Source organism: Drosophila miranda, assembly GCF_003369915.1.
Source record: "Drosophila miranda strain MSH22 chromosome Y unlocalized genomic scaffold, D.miranda_PacBio2.1 Contig_Y1_pilon, whole genome shotgun sequence".
Classification (NCBI taxonomy): Eukaryota; Metazoa; Arthropoda; class Insecta; order Diptera; family Drosophilidae; genus Drosophila; species Drosophila miranda.
This window is the reverse complement of record NW_022881603.1, coordinates 42,096,599-42,124,246: the sequence shown is the minus strand read 5'-3', so window position 1 is coordinate 42,124,246 and position 27,648 is coordinate 42,096,599. Positions and strand designations below refer to the sequence as shown.

Below are 27,648 nucleotides of genomic sequence, written 5' to 3'. Positions count from 1 at the left end.
TGCCATTTGTTGTAAATATTTATTAAACATTTGTAATAATAAATTTTTTGAATAGTTTTACTAGTTCTAAGTAACGTTACAAGGCGACGTAAAAGACTTTATTAATGTGTAAACAACTGTAAAACCGAAACTAGATTATTTTGAGCACAGTACAGCTTTTGTATAAACTTTTATAGTATTATTTTAGAGGAAGTATTAAATAAAAATTCATTTTATATTACATGACAAAAAAGATGGCTTGTAACAGACGGAACTGATTGATTTGACTTGTGTGTGTTATTTAAGTGCACAGGTAGAATATCTAAATGATCAGTGGAAAATTTCCACACAATTTCCACATGTAGTAATTAAGAAAAGTGATTTTTATATTGAAAGAAGACGAAGTTTTTAAAAGCGTTTCGTGAGCGCACTAGAAATAATAGACAGTTTATGTTGTTTTATGTGGCGTTGTGGTCGAAAACAGCCGGAACAGAACTTCGACAAGTTGGGACTTCTTCCTTAAAAATGCTTAGTGTTACAAGTGTATTTTAAGTTGATATATAATAACTAGAATCAGTAGTTCTTCAATCAAATGCACAGCTATATTAATTAATTATATCTCTCTTAAGACTAATTATAGTTTTCGCACAGTGTGGCCCAACATTAAAAAATTTAGCGATAATTTAAAACAACATTTATTTGATATACACAGAGACATCTAAAGCAGCCGAAAAAGGCAGTTTTATATACACTGAATACACTGTTATTTCTTACGAACAAGTAAAATGGACTAACTAACTGGTAACCTTGCAGAACGCACACTATACGATAATTCTGGCAGCCACATACCTATGCTAATACATATGCATATAAAAACTACATACTAATAATAATAATAATAATAATACATACTAATGGGTTCAAGGTGCTCACAGAAATACTATTTAGTACATTATGTTGAATTGAGTTTCAAATTTTGTTACGGTAAGTGTAAATATCTACTTAAATATATGCTTGGTTAGGAGAAGTTCGTGGCTGGTAAAGTAGTGAAGTTGCTCAAGATATGTATGTGTGTTTACGTGAAAATTGCATATGTACGAGTAACACTGACTAAGCCTAAGCATTGGTAGGAGTGTTGAATATGTATTACCACTAATTTTAGCAAGCCCATATACACTCAATTGGTGGCATTTCAAAAGTATCTACAGATGTCTTCTGTTAAGGTGAAAAATATATTTCCACACAGAAATGCGTCCTTTTAATATTGATTGATAGCCATGTTTTCGCATTTACCAAGTATGCATATGTATATATTATGTATCAACAATGAAATCTAGTTAAATACTTTTATAAAAATACAGACAATTTGTGAACTATGTATTGTCAAAATTATTAATTCGCATCTAATTTTCAGCTCCCTCGAAAGTCTCAATCTTCCATCCATTCTATGCCTCCATCAGTGCTAGTTTTTCAGCGGCTCTAGCTTATCACCGAGCTCCGATGATTAGTATTTTTATAGAGCCGTGCTAGCGATAGCTAGCTTAAACAACAAGTAACAGTAAATGATGACTATACAACACATATTCCAGCTTCCAACCTCAATTGGACTATTCAGAAATGGTCTTCACCTTCAATTTTTCTAACACATTGTCTCGTTATACGGCGGTCCTTTTCAGATTCAGTGCTGCTTTTTATGTTGGATGACAGCTTGGCGATCTCATCTTGCACCAGATGCGTGCTAATCTGCGGTATGGAGAGAGCCGGGTTGCTATTTTTCGCCGAGGACGTAGTGGACAGGCCTTCGCCATCGCGGGACCCCTCTGTGCTGGGGCTGCTTTCCTTGAGTACGTTCATTCCCAGCTTGCTCGTATGAGACTGAGGCTTTAGCGAGGAAATCAGTTTGACCCTGGCCTGGGCAACAGTTGCTGCATCTAAGCCCGATTCTGGTATGGCCATAGCCTCTGCAGTAATTTGCGCTTGCTGTGGCTTGCCCTTGTCGAGGCTAAACTGTTTCTTCAGAAGCATCGGGCGTGTTGGTACAGCTGGCGGTGCCTGCATCGTCACTGACGCCGAGCATTAGACTCCGAGCTCTGGACTCTGCAGCGAACTAGGGCTCTCGTCGCGCAGCTGCCTTCCATCGGCCGCGCCAATGGAAGTCGTGCGAATGGGCTGGTAACGCGCGGCAGTTTCGCCAGCAGCACTAACGCTTATGGAAATTCCCTCGCCGAATGCGAGTCGCAGGCATCCAAAGAGGGCTCCGCAGTAAGTGAGGGCGTGTCCACGTTGTAGGAGCCGGTGAGCGAGGTGTTCGTCTCGTTGGAACTCTGCTTGATGAAGCGATACGGATGGGCAGAACAGTCTGTTTCAGTACTGGTGTTCTTCTGCAGACTTTCGCTCGATTTCTTGAACAAGCGTCCGCTGCTTTCGAAGGGTGGATTGAGGAAGTCGCTTGTGGCTCTCGAGGGAACCAGAGGTGACGGATATGTCTGCTGCTCCATTGAGGAGTTGCGCTGCCAGGGGCGCTCGTTTTTGAGCTGAAACCCACTTGAGACTGCCCCCATGGCACTGCAGCTACCTGCTCCACTTGTATCGCTGCTGTCTCCGCCACCTCCGCCGCCCCCAGCTGAGGGCTTCGAAGGCGACAGCTCCACGGCAGTCTCTCGACGCAGTGGATAGCGATGGCTGTAGTCCACGGATATGACGCTCTGTTCGGGAATATCGAGGATATTACAAATTTACCAAGTTTTCCCATGGATAAGCTTTTTGAATGAGAGATACCTCAAAGGCCTCGGCGCTGGCATCGATGGATCCACGTGCCTCGAACAGGCCCTCTAGTATTCTGTAATCGTTCTCCTCACACTCCTTCAAATGCTTCTTCTCTTGTAATGCCGCGGCTTCTGCGTGCGACATTTCCGTCTTGGGGCGATCCAATGAAGCTATCAGAAGAAAATAATACATTTTATAGTAAAAGTTTGGAACGGCAGACCTGCTCGACTGACAGGTGCTGCTTTGAAGGCGGCTAAAGCAAGGCAATGAAACGGTAGTGAGCAATCACCCGGTTAGTTATTCACACATTTCTCACGGATATACATATTGGTTTCTCTTGGACTCTGGTTACGGCTACGTTACGGAAAAGTGGTAATGGGAAATCGAATTGTGACCTTGTGCGCCCCAGGCTCTGCACGAAGCTTACCTTTGTTACTCTGCAGGGAGACCGTTGGCGAGGCAATCATGTGGCAGACGCTCTCCAGCTCATCAGTGATCGACGTGTACTCGCTGTGCAGTTTCAGCAAGATATTTCTTGAGGGTTTCGCATGCAATACTGATTTACCTAAAGTTCGGAGTTCGTGGTTAGGTTGAGAATGCGTAAGAGATAAATTGGGTGCGAGAGATAGTGCAGCACAATAGTGCTGGTAATGAAAATTTACGGGGCCAAATCGTTTTGCTGAATTGGTTGGATCCCAACCACGATGATGGGCGTATGATGGGCTTATTGGGAGGGCATGAGGGTTAGTAGCCAGAATTTAGAGCGCAAGTCTGTGGCCGGGTGCGTAAGTGTATCGTTTCTCGCCTCAATACATACCCGGATGTGTGCTGCCTGCAGCCGCTGGCGGCGCGTCCTTGTCACTGTCCGGCTCGGACTGAGTCAGGCTCATCTGGCGACGCGACAGCATTGTCAGCTGGTTAAGGCTAATGTGCGATCGGTTTATGTCCGCGCCGGCCAGCGAATACGTCTCCGAGTTGCGGCGGCAGAGCGAGACTGTGCGCTGGCGCAGCGCTCGATGCCTGGCAGCTGTATGCGATTAGAAGTATACTTTTATAGAGGGTCGCTACTGCGCTACAGAATTACAGTACAGAGAATTACAGTACAGAGAATTACAGTACAGAGCAGTAGAGGAGAACAGATCAACGCAACATAACACAACACAAAGAGTGAACGATAGCAAATGCAATCGGGGCCGCATCATCGAAGTTGTCGCCCCCGACGAGCGTCTGGTCGTCATCGTTGGTGCCTAGAGGTGTCAAGGTGTCCTTACTCTCCGTGCTGGCCCCCGTGTCCTGGCGCACAGTAACATATGGAGTGCGCTTCACCGTCTCACAGGTAGAGGGACGCTGCATCGATGCCTTCCGCACGACCTCCTCGTTGAGGGCTTCCCGCGACTTGACCACTTCATCCGGCTCCTCCGGCAAGGGCACCACCTCAAAGTGGGTGCCTTCGTCGAGGATGTAGGCGTCTGGACGCACCTCCGTTAGAGAGCGATTAAAGCGGCGTCGGTTGGTCACCTAGTTCGATATATTCGAAGCGGGTTAACTGAGGACTGAGAAAACATAAATAACTAAAGCGAACCTGCAAGGAATTTACATTCAGGCCGGCACCTAGAACAAGCGGCACTGCAGCGCCTCCACCACCGCCCCCTCCATTTCCTGAGCTTCCACCGCCGCCATCGGTATCCGACATTGAAATGGTGCGAATGCGATGGATTTCAGCTGGAATGTTTATCGCGGAGCCGCGCATGTCTTCCGTACCTACCGTGTGTGTAGACATGAAGCGATGTATGACCGCCAGGTGGGACAGTATCTGTTCGGACGACTCCTCCATCTTCCGCAAACGAAATTCAATGTTCTATAAAGTGAAAGAATACAAACAATACAGCGGAGTGAGGAAAGCTTCCGTCAATGGCTTGCCCAGCTGCAGCATGAGGAGCAGCACAATCAACGTTCCGAATGGATATGGCCATGGACATTTCCAATTCCATGCGTGCCAATACCCATGTCAATGCGGGGAACAGAAATCGTATTAGATATTTGAATAAAGATTCAAACCAAAGATTAGGATGCTCTGAACTAGGGTGCGGAGGGTAGGAGATGGAGACGCACCTGCACAGTAGCTGTTTGTATGTTCTCCTTTTGATTGATGTCCTCGATTTTCTGGGACATGGTCTCGACCCGGTCCGTTGTGTTCTTCACCCGCTCGTCGGTGGACTGAGTCAATATTATTTCCTGTTCGTGGAAAAAACCCTCCACGCATTCCTCCTCAAAGTCGTACAGTCGTTCCAAGTCATCCTTCTCCAGGAACAGTTTGAGACCATTGTCCCGCTGCACCTCCAATCCTGTGGGACAGGACAGTCGTTAAGGAGGACATGTGAGTCGCAGAGAACAAGTTGAAATTCAGGAAAGCGATACAATGGACAACAGTAACAGCAGCACCGGGGGAAATGCACAATAGAATATTAATTCACGAAAAGTGTATGTACATTGTGTACATCATAACACAATTATACGTTGTTATTGTTGTTATTGTTGTTTTGTACGAGTATAGTATGTTCCATAGATGATTTTATACAATGGAAGTGCGTATACGAGCAAGTAATATGGTTAGACACAGAGTTAGAGACCCAGCGACGTTGAGTGTTAGAGCAGGCACGCCGGGGAGAGAAGTGAGATATTGTACAATCGAATGAAGCATTCAGATATGATACACTCACAGGGAACAAAGCTAAACTTGCTCATGCCGGGATCACCTTTCGCTTTGCGCACACAGTACTTTAGCAGGGAATAGAAATGGCAAAAGGCAATGAAAGGCGGCGGCAGGACGGGCTTCTGCTGGTACTCCATCACAACCGTGAATCGCTGGAACATCCAAACCTGCAATCATCAGAAGATTTTGGGTTGAGTCAAGTTCGGAGTTCGGCCAAGTTCTTGAATTGTCGCATTCGTACCTGATGTGACACCGAGTTCACCTCGTTGAAGATATTGTTGAACACGGCGATGAGCAGATTTATCAACAGAATATTGGCAATCAACAGATACATGGACATCGTTATCGGTGTCACCCAATGGCCTGTAATCAAATTAATACGGTCATTCCCGAGTGTGTGTGTGTGTGTGCGTGTGTGCCCGCCGGAGAGCCAGAGCCCACGTCGCCCAACTTACCCGTCACGCAGGCCGGCTGACGCGGATCCTCGCCGCAGGGAGGGTCAATGTCGTCGGCAAACACCTCGCCGTACAGCATGAAGTAGGGTTGGTAGGTGACCTGGACAACGATACGATGATAGATTAAAGTCACCATTAAATTGGCAACTGCTGCGCGGCGTCCACGCTCCACGCTCTACGGTGAGCAAGAGCAAGAGCAAGAAACGGCCGATTCGCCTTTGGCTCAACATGAATGCAAGTTTACACATCGAAACAGAGTTTTGGTTATTTTAGCCATCAGTGGCACACCTATGTATGTTTGTGTACACCCATATAAATACACTACTGGCCAAAATAATAAGTACACGCTTATGAGCTTTCTTTCACGTCCTATAAAACTTTTTTAATAAACATAATTAAAAAATCAAATTTACTTTTAGTTTTCTTACCTACAATAGACTATAAAAATGTTTATCAAAAGCATTTTTCATTTTAAATATATATTTTATGATCGATTAAACCTTAAAATCATAAATAAGGGCTGGCCAAAATAATAAGTACAGCAATTCTCCAAAGCGAAAAACTAAAAGCGTATCAAAATTTTTACACTTTTTTCTTATAATTTATAATCTTTTAATAGTATCCTATTTAGCCACACTTATTTTGGATGATTTCGGCCATTCTTCTTGGCATACTAGCAATAAGTTTGCGGCAAGTCTCCACTGAAATCTCACAACACGTTTTTTGCACAAATTCTCCACAATTCTTTTTCTTTTCGAAAAGCATTTTTACCAATTCGACGTTTTAAGTCACCCCAAAGGTGTTAAAATGGGTTTAAGTCAGGAGACTGACTTAGCCAAGCCGTAACGTTTACATTTTTTTCCGTAATCCAAACCTTCACCACCTTTGAGGTGTGCTTTGGGTCATTTTCTGGTAGAAAGACCCATCTCAAGGGCATGTTTTCCACTGCATTAGGTTGTATAATGTCTGTCAATATGTTTTTATACCCGAATTGGATCACATGATCAGTTATGCGATGTACCGGCTCAACGCCATGCCAAGAAAAATAGCCTCAGATACCTATACATCAGCCTCCGTTCTTAACCGTTTTCTTTGCGCACCGGAAGTCGAATTCTTTGCCTTTGGGTCCTTGTATACATCTTCTGGAGTCATTATCAACAAGATTTATTTTTTTTTCGTCTCTCAATAATATATTATTCCACTTTTAAGACCCATCTGACCCAGACCATGCCAAATGATTTTCAACGAGTTTTTGCCTCATCTTCAAAATTTTTACTCGGAGTAAGGGAACTTTTCGGACTATACGTCCTGTTAGGTCTATATATTGAAGTCTCCGACGAACCATCAGACCTGATTTTTCTTTCCCAATTTGAGCGTATTTGACCTTGGAAGACATGAACTGATCCTTTTTTGTAAGACTGATGATGCGGGTATCCGTTGTTTGTAAAGATTTCTTCTTCCATCCTCGATTTTCAATAAGCACTTTAGATTTTAAAGTATTCTGAACCAAGAATACCGATGGTCCAAGACTTTTCGCAATTTCCCGGAGAATTTTCCTTTCTTTTTGAAGACTTATAGAAAACTTCCTTTCTTCAGGAGTACGGCCTATCTAAAGAATTTTTGTTAACTCTCATGTACTTAAATATGAAGGAACTCAATAAAAACCAACAATCCTTTGACCAAATCCTTATCCAATCCTTTCAAATATATAAATAACACCAGTGTACTTATTATTTTGGCCAGACCAAAAATGCCCATTCTGCAAAAATGTGTGAATAGAATTTTATTAAGATGGTTCCCCACTTTAATTTTTGATTTAAATATTTGGCTAGACTTTAAACTTTCCAAATATAAACAATTGGCATCCATACACTTACAAACATTCGAGCTATTCCATAACAAACTAGCACGACACCGATGTACTTATTTTTTTGGCCAGTAGTGTACATGTGTCTATCTGTCTCTTTTGCGTTTGTGCGCTTGTGTGCGGGATGCAATTTAGTTTGATTAGTAGTTGTCCTGGCTGTTTTTCTTTTCATTTCAGAAGCAGCATGCTACGTGCTTTTTGCATGTTTTTTATGGGTCATAGCGGGAAGTCGACTTTCCGCCTCATTTGCATATCGCAGCATCACGGGGAACAGAACGGCTTGATTGGTTCTTTGAAACGTCAAAGTAAACATAAAACAGTCGCAGCAATCATTGTCCTTCTTGAGTCATTGTACAACTGCTGGACTCGACTTTGAATATTTTCGATTTCTCTTTGTTTCAAGTCAACCGAACGGAAAAGATGCGACGGGAACAATTAATATGGCAAAGCATTCTCATGCGCCCACAAGGTTGGGCTCACATTTTGCATGCAATATGAAAATACTAGGAATGTACACACAGACTTGTAGTTCTACGAATGTAAAGATTAAATCAATAGTGAAGTGGAGACCTTAAAGCTGACAGTCGATGGGTGCATAAATCAAAATAAGGTTTCATATGCATGAATATTTACAAGCGCAATGAGTACACACATTTACCTAAAGGATGCAAGAATAAAGAGTGTTCGGAGCAGAACCAAGCCGATTAGCTGCTTGCCAAATAGCACCTAATTCTTGGCCCTCAGCCGCTTATTTTGTTTGTTACTTATGTCTATGTCAATCATTTGTTTGTTAAAGCTTTGCGCTTGCTTGCCCTGCTAAACGCTCTCTGCCAGCTCGCTCTTCGCTATCTCCGCTTTGCGTCTGCCTACCGACGTCGGCCGAGCGAAGCTGCGCTTAGCGATCGGAGCGGCAATGTAAAGGGCAGGCAAGCCACACTTGCAATTTGGATGTCACGCATTAAAGAACATATCGTAATTTTATTTCTGCGCCGAGTTTTGTTTAATTCGAAATAATTAGTCGGCCGATTGGGGATAAAAAACATTATCTCCACATAAAATTTGGTGACCCCGACGTGATCTCTGAGTTGCAGTGTCAATTAATAATCATTCGCGATCGACATTCGTTAGCCCTAGCAAATTTTCGGCGGTTAAGCACAATTCGGTGCTAAAACACACTAACATACACCTACATACACGCATTGCTGGCTATTAATTTCTCTGTCGCGACAATTCGGTCAGTGCAGTGCGGTAGGCAGTGCAGCGAACTCACTAATACACACAAGCGGAGTACAAAGCGGAATCGGACAGCTCGCACAGCCGCACAGCTAAAGGCATTAGCTGTAATCCCTTTGCTTTCGGTTCCCACGTTTATACGTATACAGGGTGTCTTTTTCGGTCGTGCTGAGTGACTCTTTTAAAACCTCAACATGGCAGCACCTGAGCCTACCAATGTCGCGAACGCAGCAATGCCGAGTGATGTAGGTTTCTACAAGCACAAGGCCGAGTACATTTCGCGCCAACTAAAGGCCATGGATCGCTTTCTTACCAAGGAAGAGCTTGCCGAGTTAGATGAGGCAGAACTTCAAGCTCGCTTAGAGCAAATCGAGCGAATGAATGCGGATTTCGATGCCGCTCAAACGAGCCTTGAAAGGCTGGATTTCCTGCAGTTAGCCCATGATGCCCGGCTGGACTTTTCGAATGTTTTTGTCAAGGTTAGGTCCAGGCTGTCGCGGGAGTTGATGGCTGCTCGCACGGTAAATGTTGCCAATTCAACGGCTCGGCATACTCTCGAGGGGAATTCGTCGTTGTTCCCCTTTAATAGTATAGGCCGTTCTCGAATGCCCGAGTTGCAGCTTCCGCGATTCGGTGGGAACTACATGGATTGGCCAGAATTCCACTCGATGTTCTCGACAATGGTGCACAAAGACCATCGTATACCAATCATCGAAAAATTCCAATATCTTCGTGGATGTCTAGATGGTGCTGCGCTGGATACGATTCGTTCCTTGGAACTTTCTGAGGAGAATTACGACAAGGCGTTGAATTTACTAATGTTGCGATTCGATAATAAACTGTTACATTTTCAGGCACACGTCAAGGCTATTTTCGGGCTGCAAGGGGTGGAGAAGGGCTCGGCTATCGGCTTGCTCGCGCTCAGCGACAAAATCAATTCGCACTTGCGTGCACTTCAGACCTTGGCGACCCCGCAGGAGATATCCGATGGGTTGCTGATCTTCATCATAGGCACGAAACTGGACCACAAAACAAAGGAGAAATGGGAAGAGAACTTGCCGACGTCAGGATTGCCTCGGTGGTCAAGCATGGCCTCATTTCTGGAAGCGAGATGTCGGATGCTGGAGAATTTGGGATCAGCCATGGCAACAAGACCTAGTCAACAGGTGGGAGAAGACAAACCTGTCACCCTTATCACCTCCAGTAACGACCATCCTAACTCCATATATAACCATTGCAATTCCTCCGAGAATTACATATCTAGATGTCAGGCATTCCTGAATCTCTCTGCGTTTGAACGATACAAAGAAGCAAAGAAGAGCCGCTTGTGTTTGAACTGCCTCAACAAAGGCCATGAATTGCAGAGGTGCAGGTCAGGACTTTGCAGGCATTGCCAGGCCAAACATCACACGCTACTCCACATTCCATCGGGAACTGGTGCTTCATCTTCCTCTTCACCGGCCGAGGAATCGATCCAGCAAGAGGCCGCGACTGTGCTTCTAGCAAGCGGGTGTTCCAGCCCTCCCCCCTCGATCCAGAAATCTCAGCCTAGCCAGAACGTGTTGCTACCTACTGCCCTCGTCCATGTAACAGATCGTTATGGAGCACTTATCCCATGTCGTGCCATTTTGGATTCTGCATCACAGGCAAACTTTGTAACATCTAGACTTGCTGATCAGTTGCAGTTGGATCATCGCTCGTCTTATGTTCACATCTCTGGAATCGGAGATTCCATTCTACCTTCGAGCAAGTCTGTACATATAGTTGTACAATCCCAGGACGCAAGCTATCGAGCTTCCTTCGCTGCAATTGTCACCAACTCAATTACGGAAATGCAGCCTAACTTCGGCGTAGACGCAAAGGATTGGCCAATGCCGAATAATCTAAAACTAGCTGATCCTAATTTCTCCAAGCCCCAACGTATCGATCTGTTGATAGGTTCTGGTTTGTTCTTCGATTTAATGTGCGTCGGACAGATTCGACTATCAGCCCAACAGCCAACATGGCAGGAGACAAAACTTGGTTGGATAGTATCAGGAAGCATTGATAGCTCGGAGAATAAGCGTGCAGCTTTAGCCGCTTTTGAAAATTCCTCGTGCATCTCTATTGACGATTTTCGACCCACAACGCTGGAGTACCAAAACTTAGAGCAGCAATGCAGGAAGCAGCTGCTCGAGTGCCAGGTGCAAGTGGAAAAACTGCGATCGGAGAATCAGGAACTGCAGCGCGAACTTTTCCATATATTAAAAACCTACATATCAACGCTAAATGAAATTCAACTTTCAACAATTTCTACATAGCCAAATTTCCTGCCATTCTATACAATTACAGAGGTTCCCGATGATCAAGACGTAATCACGACAAGCCGCCTTCGTAAAGAAGCGCCGATTGCTGCGTTCGACGATCATCCCAGCGTAGCCGCCAGCTGCGCCCAAGCAAGCATCTTCAAGAGGGCCGTTGGAAAAATAGCGGTTCTGCCCCGTCAGGATGGATCTGTTGAAAGCCTTTGCCTTCCAACGGGGGGTGAATGTTCGGAGCAGAACCCTAAAAATAGAAACCCCCAAATAGCACCTAATTCTTGGCCCTCAGCCGCTTATTTTGTTTGTTACTTATGTCTATGTCATTTGTTTGTTAAAGCTTTGCGCTTGCTTGCCCTGCTAAACGCTCTCTGCCAGCTCGCTCTTCGCTATCTCCGCTTTGCGTCTGCCTACCGACGTCGGCCGAGCGAAGCTGCGCTTAGCGATCGGAGCGGCAATGTAAAGGGCAGGCAAGCCACACTTGCAATTTGGATGTCACGCATTAAAGAACATATCGTAATTTTATTTCTGCGCCGAGTTTTGTTTAATTCGAAATAATTAGCCGGCCGATTGGGGATAAAAAACATTATCTCCACAAAGAGTTTAGCGAACACATCATGCAGAAGTTTACATTTGAAAATCTGTACTATTGAACCAAATTATTTGATGCCGCCTCTGCAAATTCAACCAAGTTTCATGCATTTTTGGCTGAGGGAACGAACGGTCGTGAATTCGCTCCTGTTAATGCTAGTGGAAATGCATAATATACTTGATATACTTGATTGGGCTTAGGGCTAAGAGTGGAAATAATACAAAAATGCTTGCTTTTGGGCAGAAGATAGGAAAAGGGCGGTAGAGATAGAGACAGAGACAGAGAGAGAGATCAGAGCAAAAGGGGATAAAGGCACTATACATGTATATAGAAAACGAAGTATCAATGAAGGGGCCAACGAAGAACGTAAGAGGGGGGTTGGGGGTTGGGGAATCCAAAAAACTGAAATTTGCACACAGATCTTTATTAGGACACAACAACGACTATCTATAGACAGTTGGCCACAAACACACTTATGTAAATCGCGTAGGGGGGACGCGGCTAGAGCATGCTACAATCGGCTCTCTAAATAGCAAACCAATTTATTGTTCTCATCTTTGTTAATTTGTACATTTGTTAAATTTCCGCCCGACAAGTGCCCATGCTCAGTCGAATTGAAAGTTGTGCCTGTTGGTGCATGTGGCGCTAGTGTTGCAGCTGAGCCTGTTTCTGGTGCTGTTGCTGTTGCTGTTGCAGACGATAGAGGTCGCACTGTAGACGTGGTGGTGGTGGTGGTAGCGGTTGCCGTGGGCGACGAGGCCGTTGCATGGCCGCGATGATAGCCGGCAGCAAAGGAACCGGGGCTGAAAGTGGATCCGTAACCCCCTCCGCGGACATTGTGTGAGCGACTACTGTGGCCAAGGGCACCCGGAAATCCGGGGGCTACAATTGAGCCGGCAATAACCTGGCATTTGGGAAAAGTTGAAGGGCGAGAAGAATCAAGGCAAATGCAAATTTAAGAAATATGCGGGAGTAAGTGTATGGTGAAATGTAAATGGGATAAAATGAAGGATTTGATGCGCCAGAAACAAATGAAAGATGGAAAGAAAGAAGAATACAAGAATACAATACGAGATACAATCAATTGAAATAAGCTAAAAATGGTAAAAAAGTGAGTCGAATTGCGGGGCAATTCTCAAAACTATGTATTAACGTTCTGCTTGCACCACTACTGAGGAACTCAAGCCAAAAACTTGCTTCTCTTGCTATTAAGTAAATGTATGTACTCCGGGTCGTGACTCATAGTTTAAAGCTGCAATAGAAACCAGCGTCAGTGTGCACAGATCATACGGACACACAGTACACACAGAGTATATGTGGGTGGGTGTGTTTTAGTGGGGCAAGCTCTCGCGCACAATCACTCTCAGCAGGACATGGGTCAGTTTTGACGTCAAGTACACCTACATATGTACATACATACATACGTATTTACAATCAGCGAATCGCTCCCAGCGATCGCACACCCGCTCGGATGTCGGCAGATGTCGTTTGGCTTACCTCTCTGATCAGCCGCCAAGTTGGCTCGCTGTTGGGGTACAGTATGGCCTGACGGCTGACGCCGAAGCTCATCAGGACGACAGCCCACAGGACGACGAAGTATATCATGTTCTTGACCATTTTACCCATCATGGTGACCAGGGGACCTGCAACAGATGGACCTCCGCGGATGAGCAATTAATCATCCCACGCTGCCTTGCTAACTTACCAAGATATTTATTGACGCCAAGGATGTTCAGTATGCGCAGATACCAGTAGATGCTGTCCACGCAGTAGATGACTCGTCCAATGTCCATTGTGTTGGGGCGGAAGCGGAGTGCCAGACCAATGAGGAAGAGTATTATGGCAGCTCCGTCGCACGGGTTCCACATGTTCCACGCCCACAAAGAAAATTTATGCCTGCCCGCCGAATTCCCATCAACGGATCCCATCGTCGCCAAGGACATAGCGTTTATTCAAGCGTGAGAAGCACACATTTCCCGAAGATATTGAAAACAAAAAGTAATGAAAATGCGTACATCTCCGTAGTCCGTCCGGACTCATATATTCCCATCGTGCATCGAGAGGTGACATTTAACACCTTGTTTTGCGGGGGAGAGGAGAGGACTACTTACGTAATGGCCACTGGCTCCGAGGATAGGATTTCGCGAACCTTCTCGAATCCCAGAGTCGTGATGTAAGCTATCGAATACCACTCCTGCCACCGCGGCACCGGTCCCATCTTGACCAGAACCGTGAATGAGAACATTATCAGAAAGAACATGTAGGCAATCTGCAACGGAAGGGTTGGACAGTCAATGAAAAGGTGGAGAAATATTTTAAGATATCAGACAACCCCCTTGGTCAGACATTTCGGAAATGAAACCCACTAGCTAGCGGGATAGTCATTTCCGCTACGCTACTTACCGAATCAGCCCAGAACTTGGTAATGGGGGCTGTGTAAAACTCGTGGAACTTTTTCTTCAGGCGCAGGGGCTGGTGCTGCTTGATTTCATTGTACTCCGACAAGTTGAAGAGCTCCCGGAACTGCGCGGGATCTGAGTTAGTGAGCGAGACCTACGGAGAAACGCCAACGAAATTAATCAGCGTGCTGAGCCTAGTGTGCGTAAAAGCGTAGAGGTACACTATTTGGGCTTAATTAAATCATCAATGTGCAATGAAACATCCAAAAAGAGAGTGGAGATATAGTACATTGGGCAATTGCGTATACGACTAGAGGAATGGCGGAGGAAAGTGTGATCTGATTGGTTTTCTTTCTAGTTAATTTTCAGTTATGTATGGTTTGCTATTTATATGCGTGTTTAGTTTTCATACACAGCATGCAACGCAGAGACGCGGAAACGCAGCTGCACGTATAGTTTAAGCAGGATGCAAATACAATAGCCTCTCCTTGGGGCTTCTCGAAGAGTGATTACGTACAAAAATAGCGAAAAAACACTGCACGACTTAGGCAAGCCGACAAGGATGATTTAAATTTTGGCTACGAATATATCCAATCGTCGATAAACAACTTAGAAATGAGCATCCCAAGAATAACAAGGAATAAGGCTTAAATGGAATAAATTCTAAAACTAATTACAGATGTGCCATTGAAAATAAAAATACTTTTGGGAGTGAAACTCAATCCGGGATCAACTAACATTGGAGGGTGGTTCTTCCGCTCCAGCAGTGAGATTGACCTGTAAATTGATATAATACCAGGACTGAAACTTATTAAAACAACATATGGGGAACTTTACGTGAAGGATAGGATGGATGTGTGTATACTGTATCTTAGGTGCTGGAGTATGAAATCATTGGTCATAGTTCGCAAATGTCAGGGTGATCCGAGTACTTATAAACTATGGGGGTTACCTACGGGATAGTGTTCCCTAGAGGTGTTTACGATTCTCAACAAAATATACAAAAATACAAATTTAGGGTGTCGTTTCGTATGTAGTTACGGATTTTTGGGATTGGGTAAATTGGAATCTCATCCTGTTCTCAGTGCAAGTTTTCGATGAAATTGTTGGTGTGTGAGTGTTGGTTTGCTTCGTGTTGCAGTTTAAGTGGTCAGATTACTCACTTTGCCATTTTCGTGTACTTTTGTATCGCGTACTGAATAAGTATCCGCCAATAGAGCCTGTAACGGTTTGGGCACATTTTTCGCATTTATCAGAGAGGGTATTTAATGGTTAAATTTTAGTTCCACGTCTATTTGCCATGGACTTTGGACAAAATACTTGAGTGGAGATGAAGAGTTGAAATGGGTGTGTGTTGAACCGATTAGCAAGGAAAAGATTTATCATAATGATTCTATATTACAAGGAAATGGCTTAAAATAAAAGTATGACTGCCAATAATTTATTCCCAAATAAGAGTATAACCATTCGCATTCCACAGATATACGTACAAATACATAATAATAAACACCACCATCAAGAACTACACAAGCGCCATGACTGCCCGAAGTAGTATACTGTGGACACATCGAGAATCTACCTTTAAAGATTTTGCAACAATTGGATCCCCGGTGAAAGGATTTTTCCCCGTGTGTGGAGCGTGCGCACAGTGGGGACAGCGATGGAAATATGATGATAATACAGATTGGGTGTTTGTGCAGTGCTCGCGTAACTGAAAAAAAATATTTGCACAAGTGCAGTGCCAGAAGGCAGCCTGACACTAACGGACTGAAAGTATAGCGTCATGTGTGGCTCTGCTGGGATCAATGCGATTCGATGACGGGGAACGTGGGGGAACGTGGCGGTGATGTGCCCAGTTTATTACTTAATTGAAACCAGTGGCGGCTGTGCTGCCACTAATATTTGATATCATTTCTCCGGCAATGGTATTTCGCACTTAACTCGGAGCCAAGCAGGGAAAATGGAAAATTTTATGGGAAGCATTAGAAGCAAAAGGACAATTGTTCGGACACTTACGTCTGTTGAATTAGCGGCGCTTTTATAGGAGGGCGAGCTGGTTTCAGCTGCTATAAGCTTGCACTTTAAAAAATATTCAAATGATAGTTAGACAGAAAGTCAAAAGGTTCGGTGTGTCTGTTTTAAATGTATCCGTGTAACCCCATGCCACGTCACCACAATTAATCCCCCGCAACACACGCTAATGGGACGCGCATGGCAAATGACGAGGGTCTTCAGAAGCGCCTCTAAAAATAATTTAACTTCTAAGATACCCTCTACTCGGTATCTATTATTATCACTGAGGGTTCGAGGCGGAGGCGGAGAAGAGCGTGGCCAAATGTCTGATTTACTTGATCTACGCCGGGATTAATCATCAAAATCATGGTCGACGTAGCCATGTCCGACCCTTTTCCGCCTTCTGCAAATAAACTTTTAGCAGGCAAACTCAGCGAGCTGTAATTTCATTTGTGTTCTTATAGCTTCAACGAAATTTTAAAAACCGGGTGACTATCCTTAGTTACTTCTCTATTTAATTCTCTATGCAACAATCGACTTTGTCAAAACTCTCAAAAATACTATACAATAATAGTTAATACCGAACCGCTCGTTGCAAATGGTCTCTGGTCGTATCTTTCGAAGCGAATGCTTCCGTTTGCTTATGGGAAATGAAAGAATGAACGTCCTTCGGACATTCGTAGACCTAGCCAGAATGTGGCATATTTGAGCTCGAACATTTCTCCTATCCCGCCTAAGCATTTTCCTATCGTTACTATAAAGCCCTTGCAGGGCTTAAATCCAAATACAATATTTAATATTTACATACACATACCAAATAACGTTACTGAAAGCGAATAACATTTGAAAACTAAAAACATGAAAAGTACAGAGCGACTAAAATCGGTTTTGGTAGCATACATAATACATACAGTGGAAAAAACACAAAGACACAGTGCTCAGACACCGAATCAGAGAAAGAGGTAGAAATAGAGAAAGAAAGCGAGAAAGAGAGATAGAGATATAGAAACAGCGAGCAGCAAATAGAAGATACATATGTATATCAGGAGTATGCATAGACGACTTGTACAGAAAACACACAGGAATTGACTTAGATCAGTTGAGCAATTGTTACTACCTTTTCGCGATTATAAGTGTTCGCGCCCATCCTATATCTCAAGGAAATGGATCTTTTGGCTTTTAAAAGGGCGCTCTACAAACAGATAGATTTGGATTCGGAAAGCGTTTGGTTAGGAGTGGTGATGAATAGCAGAGAGGCATCTCGTTAATGGTATATAAGTGGTAAACTTTAGTTGGTAAATTAGTTCAATAAATTTAAATTTATAAACTGAAAGCTGACGCTGAAATGTGTAAGGCACACTCAGGATTGGCACATACAGACCACAGAAACAAATGTAATTCAAGTTTGAAATTATTTATATATGAACAGAAGAACAGCGGCGAATAAATTGAACTGCTGATTGATCTACCTCGGCATCGGGCTGGGAGCGTTCCGAATCGTCATTGTCCAAGTTTTGGTTCTCCAAGTGCTCCTCCTCGGTTTGCGGCATTTGCTGGAGCTCTTCCTTCGACTTGAAGTCCAGCTGCCTGATGTACAAAGGCATCACCAAGCCCAAGATGACCTGCACACAAGATACAATTTAGAATCAAAGATTCAGCTGGCTCGGCCATTGCTAGAAGTCGCACCTTGAAGTTGGTACTCTTGCGGGTGCGTAGGCCGCCCATCCAGAGATCGGCCAGGATGACCTGACTACAGGGGTGGGCAAGCAGAGCCCGGTGATTCGCCGCCACCGCCAGTGACAGGCAGCTCTGGTTGGACCACGAATGCAGCTCGCAGGTGAGAAAACGTTGCGCCTTCTCCGCGTCCTGGCGGTAGCTGAAGTCCAGGAGCTTGTTGCCTGCACCAAGTATGAAGCCGGAATTCGATTAGCAAGTCAGCCGCAAGGGTGCTTAGCACTCACCTTTGCTCTCGAACTCCTTGGCATAGGAGCGCAGCTCCTCGTAGATCTCTGTGTCCAAGTCGTCCTCGGCCGCCTCATGCGCCATGGCCTTGTAAAGTTTGCAGGAAACCAGTGACTTGGCTAGTGCCTCCTCGCCGTGCGTCCACATGAGCAGAGCCATTTGCTGCCGCTTGGTCAGAACGGCCCAAATCTGCAATCGAACTTCCGTTAAAAAACTCCCTGGGAACTCCCGGTTGGGTGCTCTCTTACCAGCAGCTCGTTGAACGGGAACTCGAACAGCGCCATCTCCGAGGTAAACGGCAGCAGTCCCGTCACCAGACTTAGTGAATTGGCTCCCGCATACCTTTGGTATTGATATGTCGAGGACTTCCGGCAGGCGTTGGCATAGCTGTTCATGACCTTGGCGTAGATGGGACGGAACTTGCGGCGCGTGTAATAGGATCTGCAGGATACACAGACGGATATTTAATCGAATACTCGTGCTGTTGGCTACTTTTTAGACCCCCAAACCCCCAGACTCACAGACAACCAACCGGGTACAACCAAACGGATAATGAAAGCCCTCCAACTCACATTCTATTATGTGTACCCATTTTATTGTTTGCTGGCAGGTCGAGTACCTTCTAGGCTAAAATTTGAATATAATTTTGGTTTTCTTGTCTAGGCCCGTTGTGCGACTGCCTCTTCCACGAATACTAGGACTAAGCCAGAATGGGAGGTAAAAAAGTAATAAGCCTACGAGTACTGCTACTTGACGCAACAAACAAGTCCAATGGCCTGGCATAATCGGCATTCGCAAGGACCTGTCGGCGTTTAACGTGCGCCCAATTAAATGCAGAGCATCAAGAAAAACAGCCAAAAAATATTTATGTCACATCAAATGGCGAATAAATTGATTTTTCTGCCAAGCTAAGCCGAAAGACACCCGTTGGCCGTTGCCCGTCGGCAGCACACAGCAGCCAAAAGGCCAGCTCCATTTGTATTTTGTGCTAATCTAATCGCAAAACTTTAATGCTTTCAATTACGCCTAGTGCCCCTTGACTCCGCTCCTTGTCTGCTCTTGCTGTTGAAGACCGAATTTAAATGTCTAGACCTTTGAATCGGAGCAAGAGCCCCAGCCCAAGAGAGCCCCAAAATGCAAAGGGCCTAAATCCGTAATTTAAAATATAAACAGAACAGCTTCGACGCCGGCTCATAGCTTAGATAGCATTTGCCATTTAGATGGTTATTTGTCTGATAACATGCACCCGATGACGAGGGAGGAGTCCGGGACCTCTGATCGAAACACAAACGTGGCAAACAGCACGTTGAAAGTAGGGTGGGATAGTGGATACTTAGTGGAATAAAAAGAGCAGCTAACAGCGAACACCGAACACCAAGAACATACAAAAGGCAAGAGGCAAGAGGCAAGTGGTGTCAAATTAGTTTGCAAACATACAGATGGAACATTGAAAAGGAACAACCGTTAAGGGGCACCCGTTGGAAGGCCCGAGCACAGCTCAAATCTACTTCAATGGAAAATTAAAGCTAGCACTTTAATTAGCTTGTGTTAAAATCCTCCTCACCATAGAACCTCAGAGCCTTTTGGGAAATTTTGTTATTTTTGAAAGTTGAAAACTCACCACATACATGGTTCAGCAAGGGTCAACAAACTTTCTCAGCATGCAATTGACTCTTTTTTAAATTGAGTGATCCCAGATCCCGGCCAGCTTCAGCAACAACGATTTTTTATTGAAGCCACAAGCAAGTTGCTGGGCAATCCCTGGCTGATCCGAGGCATCCGCACTTTATGGGAAAAATTAAAAAACTTAGTTCGCCCGCACATTTTTCGCCTCGCAGGCTAAAATGTTAATGCTGCATAATTAAGCTTGGTGTTCAGGAATTTTTGTGTACATTGATGAACAAATTTGATGAACAAACTTTCCGACTCCCAGTTCAGCCCACCACAAGTAAAGGCCATCTCGGTCTCTTATTGCTTTGGCAATTGTTTGCAGCCCACAAGTTCTGCAGTTTCTTTTGGTCAAGAAAAATAGACGGGCGCTTGCTCGAATTTACATGGCCAACAGCCGAATCGTAAGAGCTAGCATTTATACAGTTTGAGTGAACCATCGGATGCAGCTTGAGACTTTTGCTTGACTGAACATTTGAAACATATTGTATCTACACTATACGATAAAGTGAGCAGAATACGGGCGAAACTTAGACTCGTAGCTTTGAGATTGAGGGGGACTAGGAGTATGTTTAAGTATGTTTCAAACGCATAAACAGACAAAACGGTACGGAAATACTTAGCTATGTGGGCATAGTTTTTTGGCCCATTGTGTGTTTGGACAAACGTGAATCATATAATACCCCGGCACTCACCGGTAGGCGACGCCCATCAGTTTATTGATCACCAGGCCAACGTCGTGGAGAGTGTAAATGTAGCCCTTGGGTATGTGCGGCCGCACATCGCGCAGAATGTACCTGTAGGCGACAAAGAAAGCGGAGCGGACCACAGTCCAAATTTACATAGGCCGAATGGCGAGCATTTGGGGCAGTCTGTGGACCCTAATACTCACCCCAGTGTGTTGGCCGGGCCGTGCTTTGTGTTGTAGAGCTCCTCGAGGCGCGGGTATTGTTAAAAATTTCTTCATTGAAACGCCGTTTTCCAAAAGTAATTTGACAAAATGGATTCTATCGTGTTCCAGGGCCTGCATCATGGCTTCATCCAGGGCGCCTGAGGACATGCACACCAAATTAAAATAAGAAGGAAAATATATTGAAATTTAAACAAATGCTCAGAGGGAGACGGGGACCCACCGTGGGGCCATTCCTGGCCGTAGACAAATATCTCGCTGCGTGCTATGTCCACCCGGTTCCATGTCAGTGCCAAACTCAATTGCTCTGGAGGGCTGAGATGCTGCGACTTGAAGAGGTCCGTTAGAATGGTCTGATCCAGCTCCTGCGCCTCGCCCTCGGGCTTTTCCTGTTTGCGAAAGACGGTAATCTGGCAGAGAAATTGAAAAAATATTCATAAAAACCGTAAGTATCTCATAATTTGTTAATTTAATAAATAAATAATGTACCCCACTCCACACCGCACATAATATGTTTTCCTATGCCTATGTTTGGGACCCATCCACAGCCGAACAGACCAGTCAAGGACTCGGAACGGGGCGAGGGCTCCTTGCTTATTCAAAAACCAATTAAAATCTTAATAACAGCTGCGCCGGAATTGACGAAATGCCAACGTTTTGGTCTAGGAATACTCCCAAGAGACTGTCTGCCCTGGTTCGCGGCGATTCAAAATTCATTACACGATCAATTGAATTTGTAGCCTAATTATCTCAGCGGGACTACGGCCACGGCTACGGCCACGGCTACGGCTACGGCTACGAGCATTAATTAAAATTTTAAATCGGGTCGCGAAATGTCTTGAGTAATGGAAATGTTCCCCCCCCCCCGCCAGTCACTTTAAATCACTTCCAGTAAGCCAAGTTTATCAAAGATTTTTCGGGTTACTCGATTTTAATTAATGTCTCTATAAATAGTTATAGAAAACTTCCCCCGAGACCTGCTGAATCACCTAATGCACAACTACCCCATTCGACATTCCTACCAGGGAATGAACATATACTCTACTATATACGAGTATGTACGTACACTGTTAACAGCGAAACATTTGCTCATCTTACCAGGTTCTTGTTGCGCGTGCACTGCAGCAGCTCCTGGTAGAGTTTCTCGGCCTGGTCCAGGCCCACCTCGAAGGTTTTCTGTGTGGTTCCAATTAGATAATCCCTCATCGACTCCAGCACAGGCTGCTCCTCTCCGTCCGAGGCATATCTGCATATAAATATTGTTGTAACATTGTCAGGCGCCCAATTATTCCGACTAATTAAACAACAAAATTAAATGTGGCACACAAAAAGGTCCGGACCGCCACAGCATAGGGCGCCCAACCCCCAGCAGCCGAATGGACTGGGTCATAAAGGAGGTGGATAAATTTAAATAATTTTCCAAATGTCGCGTGCTTGACAATGAAAGGCAACCGAGCCGGTGCCAACAACAATGCGAGTATCAGCCGGCAACAGCAACAGCACCAGACGCATGCCGACATGTCCTTAATTAAATTAAGGACACAAGCTGCGGTCGGCCTCGCATCAAGCTCCCTGATACGAAGATACGAGTATACGAATATATGCTGTACGTCCTGCAAAGTACCCGAGCGGCAATCCATCCTAAAGCTAAGCACCACCTTCAACTAAAGCCCACGCGCTCGCATTTTACTCACTTGTGGACGAAGGCGAGCAGGTCGGCGGCACGCCCGGATCCATCGCACACCACTACGGGCACCGGCGGCGAGTCCGTCACGTACTCGAGCACCGCACGTATGGTGTTGGTGCCGCCTTCGATCACCAGGCAGACGACGATCGTACTGGAATGTGTGACTGCAGCGAGAAGGGAAAAATATAGAGAAAGAGGCATGAGCATCTTATGAGTGGCATGCAACACAGGCCCAGAGCTCAACAGGTCTAGGGCCAGACTAAATGAATTATTCGACATAGAACTCCCGTTCACAGACTGAATATCCCCATTCAGAGCTGATTGAGAAAGAAACATATAAACACAGAGGCACAGTGCCTTTTGAAGGGAAGTCGGGAATAAGGTGCCTATTGCGCTCTCAGATACATATGTGCGAGTATTTGTGTGGACCCTCTTTGTGGACTCACATGGATGCAGCTTCAGGTTCGATATGAACTTCTCCAGCTTCCGCCGCAAAATCAATTCAGCCCCGTACTTCGCCTGGGTTCCATTGTCGACCAGCAGGAAGTAGGCGTGCCGATTGTTTAGCACGGCCAATTTTGATCTGAAAAAGAGAGGTTCGTTGCGACGGTTACAATTGCTCCCTTGGCTGGGCCCTATCAAATATGCGTTAAAAGGGCGAAATCTGGGACCAGGATGCGGCTCGAACTCACCTGGGCGAACTGATGCTGTGGCAGGGCACCTCCCGATTGTGCCCCAGCAGCTCATGATTGCGCTCGACTATGCCCCAGGGGGCAATGCCGATGCTGACCACACGCCCAGTCCGTTGCTGACCCTCCAGGAGCAGGGCGTCGCCCACTTGCTTGGTGACCCCTGCGTGACAGTAGGAGGAGACAACAATGGAAACGTTGAGGACTGAGCAATTGAACAAATACGTTGTTCTGACCCTCCAAAAGGAGGAGGTGCGTTGCCGCTTTTTTATATCTTAGCTAGTTAGTTAGGGGTGTCTAAAATTTAATAAAAACTGGATCCCAAAATCCAGACGACTGCCGAGCGAACCAAAAAATATCTTCCTGTGCGTTCCGACTAAGGAAAACGGTGTAAAAACGTAAACCGGGTCTGGTTATTTGCGGACCGTCTCAGGGCCTGCCCGGACACCCCTTCGGATACTGGGTGTCGCATTATGTCGGCTGCAAGCAGTTGGAAGTGTGCCCTCAATCACTGGCTGCGTGATTTCCGCTTGAGTTTTTATTTATTTAATTTTCGACTGGGGACGCCCATCCTCCCATCCCCTTTCGCCGTTTTTATACCCGATACTCAAAATGAGTATTGGGGTATATTAGATTTGTGGTAAAAGTGGATGTGTGTAACGTCCAGAAGGAATCGTTTCCGACCCCATAAAGTATATATATTCTTGATCAGCATCAATAGCCGAGTCGATTGAGCCATGTCTGTCTGTCCGTCTGTCCGTCCCCTTCAGCGTCCCCTCAAAGACTATAAGAGCGAGAGCAACGATGTTTTGGATCCAGACTTCTGTGATATGTCACTGCTACAAGAATATTTCAAAACTTTGCCCCGCCCACTTCCGCCCCCACAAAGGGCGAAAATCTGTGGAATCCACAATTCGACGATACGAGAAAACTAAAAACGCAGAATCTTAGAAGATGACTATATCTTCTAGAGTGCAAAATCTGAACCAGATCGTATAATTATTATAGCCAGAATCAAGAAAGCAATTTCATTCTTTCTCGCACTGTCTCTCTCTAACACACAGGTTTCATGGTCGGTTTTGCCAATTGCAAAATATGAGTTCAAGGATCTCAGAACCTATAAGAGCCAGAGTAACCAAATTTGGTATCCACACTCCTGTGATATCGGACCTTGACCATTTTGTGTCAAAATTTCGCCACACCCCCTTCGGCCCCCGCAAAGGACGAAAATCTGAGGCATCCACAAATCTCAGAGACTATTAAGGCTAAGATCCTTTAAGATGTCACTATAAAACGTATATCTCAAAATTTCGCCCCACCCCCTTTCGGCCCCTTTCAATTAGCGTGTGACACACGCGACGACACACTTCCAGCGTGTTCAAGTGCCAAAGTGCCAAGGTGGCAAAGTACAAAAGTTTTCACAGCTCACCTTCTTTAGCTTCGCCTGCAAATCAAAGTTGGCCTTGCCGCCTTGGACGGTGATCAGAAGTTTCGGCAGTTCTAGGTTCCATTCCTTTGTGAACAGCTGCACCAGCAGCTCTGGACGCGTGTCGAAGGACAAACGAACGTACTGATGGCAACGTGGGATGGACGGAGCAAAAGTTATTGGGACCGCACTAAAAGAAATCGCCTCGAAATTGAGCAGAACCCACCTGAGCTTTTGTGGGATTGGCACCGCCTTGGAACTCAATGGTTCCATAGGCGTCCGTGGGCTGTGGTCGGGTGTGCTTCGTCGGCAGCCAGAGGTCCCCCGGCGAGCCGCTCTCGATGCCCTGTATGGTCTGATGCGTGATTTGGGCCTGGCCGCAGCAGCACCTGCAAAAGTGAGGGAAACGATTTGCCATACATTCTCCAGGGCAGTGAATGACGAATGACCCCTACCCTTCCCTCGCCAAATGGAAGACAACAATTATTGTTGCATTTTTGCTTAACAGACATTCGGGGATCATCCCGTGAACTATGAGGAACATGTAGGGGCCAGTGACATGGCTTTGGAGACTTGTGGGATCTGTTAGGCCACTGAGTAAATATTTGGCAACACCAGCAGTCAAAGTCATGTAAAGTCAGGGCCATAAACCCCCATCGCGAAGCAGTTCAGTTCAGCTATCTACGAAACTGAAAACTTTCACCAGCCTGTCAGTCAGTTTATGGCGTAGCTATCTCCACTGCACTCCACTCCAGGGTCTTGCCTCTTACTCTGCCTCTGCCTATGCCTCTGCGTCTGCCTGTGGATCCGTCTGTCATAATAAACAACGGGCCAAAATGAAACTAAGTACACAATCGCGAGAAACTGGAGCAGTAGCTGCTTTTGAGCAGAGAACGCCTTTAGATACTGGCGAAACTGGGTCAACTGGTGCCGTCTTGACTTGGACTTGGACCTGGACTTGGACTTCTTTGCCTCTGGCTCCACGTCCGCTGCACTTTGGCTCGTCTGCTTTTGCGTTCAGATGGGGAAGTAACTGAAACTAGTTGCACTTACCTTGTGTCGTCCTCTGGGCATGGTATGAACTTGATGCACTCGCGCTTCTGAAAATTTGTCTAGATCCAACTGCGCGGCTGATGCTAAATGGCGCGCGCGATAAAGTCAAGAAGAGAACAAGGGTTAAACCGGTTAATTACTACATCACGGGGCCATCAAAAGTGTTAATTGGTTCCATTTGTTACATTTTGATATGCATACACTGAATATACAGCTAGAGGAATAAATGTAAGTAAGAACATAAACTTGGGGAAAGAATGGCCATGTGAAGAGATCGATCTCAGCGCACGAGTTGTAGAGGACTACAGTGGGTGCTGGAGATATGCATTTTGTAAATGTTGAAAGGTTGAAAGAAATTCGTTAAAGCATATCAAAATAAAAAAGTATTTGAAATATTATTGGGGAAACAACAATCGATTGAAATACGAATGTACAAATCTCGAATTTCACATCTCCCATCGAACACAAACAACATTTATAATTAAACGTGAAATATCTAAACGCAAAGGTCAAATAAACAATTGGTTCATTTACTAAAAACGGATGTGGGAAACAAGAAAAGAAATGCGTTAAAAGTTTTTGCAATCAAATATATTTACAATGTTTGGTGGGAAGAATGATGTATGTACAATACTGCAAGCATCTGTAAGCTTTTCATTTCTCTGTTTTCATTTTCCATTAATTTAGACCATTTTGGACTTGAATGGAGATTGTCATCCACTTTTGATTGAGCTGCATTCGAACATAAATCGCTCGCAGCTGCCCCCGCCAGCAGCACGTTGCCTTCCTGCTAGATCAGACCAGACCAGACCGTTTTCTCTGAAGGGGCACAGCGGCAGGGAGGCAGAACGGCAGAACGGCATGTAACGCTTATGTAAGGTTACCTGGAAGTCACATTGCTGTACAGACTTGAGTCCGCCGAATATAATCTACACAATTTATTCGAATACCGAATACCGAATCCCACATTTTCCAGTCGCTACTTTGACTGGGAAAGTTTCGTGCAACAGGAAAGCCGCACTCAAACACAGCTGCTAATCTTCGGCCCGGCACCCACAAAGGAGTCACATGTTACTAATTCGGTCCACCGGCTGGATCCGAGCAACAAGTGTAAGCACTTCCTACCTCTTTGGGATGTTCGCTGGCGGCGTGGGCCTTCAGCAGATCTCGCACGTTGAGAATCAGAACTTTGGATAGCGTCGATGAGACCGAGGAGCGCTTACGCATCCGCCTCCGCTTGCGGATTCCACGGGTGAGCTACAGGAGTGTCCAGGGGCGTGTTCGTTGCCAAATGGGCCCCAGCCTTAGCGGAAATAAAGGCGGAGGTGGAGACCCGCACCGCGGTGGCTGTGGAAACGGAGCCTGGCGTGTTGCTATACCGACGCACGGTGGAGAAGTCTTTTGAGATGCGACGCAGGAATTTTTGAGGCGTCAGCGGCGAGTCGACAACAACCATATTGGCAGCCGCAATGTTGACTGTATTTCGATACTTGTATTTCCTCTTAACTGTATTATCCACACGACATGCTCCACTGTTAATCCGTTTGGCATTTCAATATGCAACCAAATCAGAATCTGGCGTGCTATCGGCGCGACAGGCCAATCCCAACTGGAACGCATATGATGCTGGGAAGCTGCTATCTTTTCTGGGGCTTGCAGCTGCAGCTGCGGCTGCGGCTATTTACTGAGGGGGGGAATAGGATCGCAATCTCTGCTCCATCGTACCGGGTGCAAGGTGTAGGTGTGTAGGTGGGATCCAACTGCTCTCCAATTAGATATGACAAGCTCTGGCAGACAAGAGATTTCGTTTGTGTCGTTTCGGCGACACTTTCTGCTCTACAATCCCGACGATGAAAGCTTCGCATCGATTTTCCGGAGTTCTCCCAAAAGTATGAAATGGTTTTCGAGCGGAGCATTTGATTTGCAGGTTGGTTAATTT

At 45.4% G+C, this 27,648-nt stretch overlaps 1 pseudogene; it reads right to left on the bottom strand.

Moving 5' to 3' along the window:
* Positions 1-5: 5 nt before the first annotated feature.
* On the bottom strand, positions 6-27,313 carry LOC117185937 (annotated as a pseudogene).
* Positions 27,314-27,648: the final 335 nt, after the last annotated feature.